The sequence below is a fragment of the Vicia villosa genome, linkage group LG3 (genome assembly GCF_029867415.1).
Source record: "Vicia villosa cultivar HV-30 ecotype Madison, WI linkage group LG3, Vvil1.0, whole genome shotgun sequence".
NCBI lineage: Eukaryota > Viridiplantae > Streptophyta > Magnoliopsida > Fabales > Fabaceae > Vicia > Vicia villosa.
In genome coordinates this window covers 124,487,041-124,491,843 of record NC_081182.1, presented here as the reverse complement: position 1 = coordinate 124,491,843, position 4,803 = coordinate 124,487,041, and the positions used below count along the sequence as shown (strand labels likewise).

At 32.9% G+C, this 4,803-nt stretch overlaps 1 long non-coding RNA gene across 2 annotated transcripts; it reads left to right on the top strand.

The window, feature by feature from the left end:
• The first annotated feature begins 503 nt into the window (after positions 1-503).
• Positions 504-2,259, top strand: LOC131656623 (uncharacterized). 2 transcript variants are annotated; one of them, XR_009300205.1, is made up of 3 exons: positions 545-701; positions 811-2,125; positions 2,245-2,259. It is a non-coding gene; the product is annotated as an uncharacterized LOC131656623 (long non-coding RNA). The 2 variants fall into 2 exon arrangements; XR_009300204.1 differs by lacking the exon at positions 2,245-2,259 and having other exon boundaries at positions 504-701; positions 811-1,114.
• Positions 2,260-4,803: the final 2,544 nt, after the last annotated feature.

Genomic DNA, 4,803 nt, shown 5'->3' with positions numbered 1-4,803 from the left:
TTTATTAGGGGAGAGATGATCATTTATGTTTAAGTACATATGATTATTTTCTCTATCTAGGGACTAATGATCATTTAGTTATTGGGGTGCAGATGAGCATAGCTCACTTTCTTTTAGGTGAGCATAAATTATTATACACATGAAAGCAAACATATTAGAATATAAATTATTCTCAATTATATTGTTATCACCAAAATTTTACAATAATATGTAACTATTTTGTAAATTATTTTTCATTTAACGGTCTACCATTTTGTAAGATAACAAACATATAATTGTATGAACACTTCTTCATGTCTAACAAATTTTTTGTATGAACAATTTTTCCAAGTTTTAAAATATATTTAATTTATGGAATAAAAGGCATCCCAAACTAAACATTTATTAGGGTTTAAGTGATCGAATCAATGAGCTTAAAAGACACACATAATTCTTGAATATATCTTTGAGACATTTAACAAAAATCATATTTTTATGATTGCCTTCTTGCAACTCCAAAATTCCAAAATGTACTAAATTATAATTAAAAATTCATAAAATTTTCAATTATAAAGTAATCTAACTTCTTAAGCTTATTATATGCAAAGAAGAAAAAATGATTCAAATCCTCAAATTTATGTATCCTTTGATAGTCTTTCTTTCTTTATTTCTTGTTGTAACAAATGCCATCAAGGGTAATCGTCCAAGCAGACCTACAATCTGTAAGTTTTTCTTCACACCATTTTCAAAGATTCTTTCACATCAAATAAATAATATTTTTTTAATCAACTATTTATTGATACAACTCTTTATTTTAATTTGACATTGCAGATTCTCCATTCCGTTGTAAAAATCTTTGGGATTGTTGGTATAAAGCATGTCGCATTCCTTTAAAACCTCGATGCGTTTCTTTTTTGTGTGAGTGTGTGGAAGGAGAATCAAGTTGAAAAATAGTTCTATGTTACTTTAAGCTCAAAAATAACTTATTGTAATATAATAAAATCATTCTTACATGTTCATTTTGCTCATAATATATAATGAAAACTGCATCTTGACTATATATTTATGTAAGAATTATAGGCCTTGTATTTTCATTGATATTATCGGTGTTATATACAATAAGGATTTTCATAAATAGTCTTATATACTATCATTACTATTCTATAAATAGAGATATGTACAATTATGACCTAATACAGTAATAGTCTAATACACCTTCGTAGTCGAAACGGGAGGTTGATGAATGTTGAGATTATCACAAAAATCATCAAAGAGTTTGTAATACGGTGGGAGAACTGACTTTTTATTTTGTTTCTTGCAAAACATGTTGCGGTTAACAAGAGTCGCCACCGAATTTTCTTTTATCCAATAAGGAAAAGTTGAAAAGAACAGGAAAGACCTTGATAGATTTTGAGTTCGGGGTAGGTTATACAAAGGGAAGGTACTAGCACCCTTTGTATCCATGGTTATCCATGGGCTCTTAATTGCTTAACTCACTTTAATTTGCTTTGTCTGATAAGTTGTGTGTATTTATAAAATACTTCGAAAAAGTTTAACTTTGTAATGATTCTCGTATGAATGTATACAAAGTGCTTTTTTAAAGTATTTATGAAAGAGTGATGTTTGGAAATATTTTGTAAAAAACTTGACTTTGTAATGATTCGTGTAAGAATGTATACAAAGTATTTGCTTTTTGAAAATAACTTTGAAAGTATGAGGTGTGAAAATGATTTTTGAGTGTGAGCAAGCAATTAGGAGCATCTACCCACTAAGTATTGGTCTTTCCTATTTTTGTTCCATTTCCTTTGGAGAGAGTATTATCCATGCCATTAGTTGGTAGGAAATCCTATCTATTGGATGAGAAGGGACAGGCGTAGGGTCATTGAATGGTCATAGAAGGCAACATGTAAGGATACCTTAACAATTCGAAGGGACTATCATCATTTTTCCGTAGGGTCATCGAGGGACAAGATCATATTTTCGTAGCAACTCGAAGGGTCATCGAGGGACTGTGATTTTCTATCGAAGGGACTATGATGATTTATTCGTAGGCAACTTTTGTTAAGATATCTCTACGTTCGAGGGACATGACCAAGTAATCGAAAGGCAACGAGGAGAGGTTACCCTAGGGGTGCAAGTGTGCAAGGTGTGTTGTTTTCAGATATTTTTGTCTTGAGTTATTGTTATCTAACATTTGATTTTATTCTTGCCATATAATCCTATTAATCATACATCTAGTATTTAATACAGTTATAAATGGTGCAGAAAGTAAAGTGCAGAATGTAAATCCTAACTACTATTACAAGGCTTTGGGACAGATACATATAATCAGAAAAAACCTTGTAGAAAAATAAAGGACGGAAAGTAAAAGCCATAAGCTATTACATCGCTTCGGGATGGGGGATTACAAGTTTACAAATGGGGATGAAACTTACTACAAATTATTACAAAGTCAAGTGAAAATTGAAGTGGAAATAGAAGTTAATATATACATAAACTTATAAATGTCCTCTAAATAGTCCAAGTACCTCAAGATGGTAATACCTCACAAAAACAAAAAAAAAAAAAATTTGCAAAATAACAATGCAATGATGAATAATAGAATAAATATGAACAAATAATGACCAAAAATAATAAAAAAAATTTAAATTTAAACCATATTAAATTCTAGATGAAAATTATCACCAAGCAAATACTTTTTCTTTTGTATTTTTGATATTGAAAAAGAAAAGTTTAATGAAATAAAATATCCTTTTATATTTTTATAATAAAATCCTAAATAAAAATTTAAATATATATTATTATTATTATTATTATTATTATTATTATTATTATTTAGTTAAAAAGAATAACTAACAATTATATTAAGTGTGAATTATAATAATAAAATGAGAAAAAAAATCTAAGTATAGCCACATAACACATCACGTGCATCTCTCTCTGTCCAATAAGCAGCAAAGCATGGAATTTTTTTTTTTGAATAACAAGTTTTTTTAAAAAAATTTCAGAAATAACCATCTTTTCAAAAAAATTCCCCAAATGTCACATTTTTGCTTCCTGCACCACGTTGTCGCCAGGGGGGGTGGCGACAACACTGAGCCCAATACATCGTCGCCAGTGGGCCTGGCGCCTGCTTTCAATATTTAGGTGTTGTCGCCACCCCCCTGGCGACAACACCCCCCCTTATTTTTTTTCTTTTTTTTTTGTTATTTTTTTTCTTTAACATATTTTCTCTTAAATTTTTTTATATTATATTTTTCAAATATTCTTTCAACATTATTTTTTTATATAATTTTTTCGGTAATTTTTTTTTTCCATGGTAATATTTTTTCGGTAATTTTTTTCTTTCAACATTAATTTTTTCGGTAATATTTTCTCTTAAATGTTTGTAAATATTATTGGTTCCAAATATTTTTTCCATGGTAATATTTGGTAATTTCTTTCAATATGTCTCCTGAATCCATTATTTTTTTGGTCATGTTTGTTGTGTTGTAACCCATAAAATTTATGAAAAAAAGTTCATTTCATTGAAAAAGTACATTACAAATATCATCGAAACTAAAAACTATGTTGTGGAGCTAGATCCACGATTGGGACATTTGGTCCTATTATGTCCTACCTCATGACATATACTACACTTCCTCTGCATTTTTTCAGTTACGTCCATATCGGTTCTAATACGCCTGCTGTTTGGTCGACCGCTTTTATTCCGACGCATTAAATCGTTATGCCAAACTGTTTCCCCCTCGTACACAGGCCAATATGCTTCCATTGCTACCACAGGAAAGTAATTGTCGTATACGTTGAGCAACGTTGATACCTTGTAAATTTCTGATACCAAAGATAATGCATCAAAGTGAGTATGTGAACATACTGCAAGGACATGGGAGCAAGGCATGCGATATGCTTGAAATTGGCCACAGTCGCACCAACGATCTGGGATATTGACGCGATACTGTTGTTGTGGAAGTCCCTGGTTGTGGTCAATTGTTTCCTTTACACTGAAGGTGTGGCCATGACGGTCGAACTCGGTCACTCGGTGAGTGTTACCCTTGGCAGATTCTTGTTGTATATATTTCATACACACATCGCTGTAGACCTGTTGTGTTGGTAACACTGAATTCCACCGCTTACCTCTTGTGGCGAACAGAGTTGCCATCCGAAAATACGTAGCACTAACCAAGGCAGTTACAGGTAGGTTTCGAATGCCTTTGAAAACCCCGTTCATTGATTCCACAAGATTTGTAGTCATGTGACCCCACCTAGCCCCATCGTCGTATGACCTAGTCCATCTCGCTCTGTCAATGTTGTCAATCCACCTCCCTGCATCTGGATTTGTCAACGCTATTTCTCGGCGGTAGTATTGAAATCCAGGTTGGTTTAAGGCATACCCCGCGTTCACCAAGTGGTTCTTCAAAAATTTATCCTTGATCTCTCTCATAAAACTTTGTGCTATATGCCTAATACAGTAGACATGCTTAGACGGAGGGTTGTGCCAACCATTTGTCGGATTGTTGTATGCGCTGTCAATAGAAGCGTGCCTGTCCGAAATCAAACAAAGATTAGGTTGTGGAGCAACTCTAGCTCGGAGATTCTTCAGAAAGAAACTCCAAGCAGCAGCTGTTTTTCCTTCTACCAGAGCAAAGGCTATTGGAAAAATGTTGCTGTTTCCATCCTGCACGACCGCCATCAGCAAAGTTCCCTTGTATTTCCCATACAGCCAGGTTCCATCAATTTGAATAATCGGCTTGCAAAAACCAAAATTGACGATGCATGGTCGAAACGCCCAGAATAGTCTATGGAAGATTCCATTACCTTCGAGAG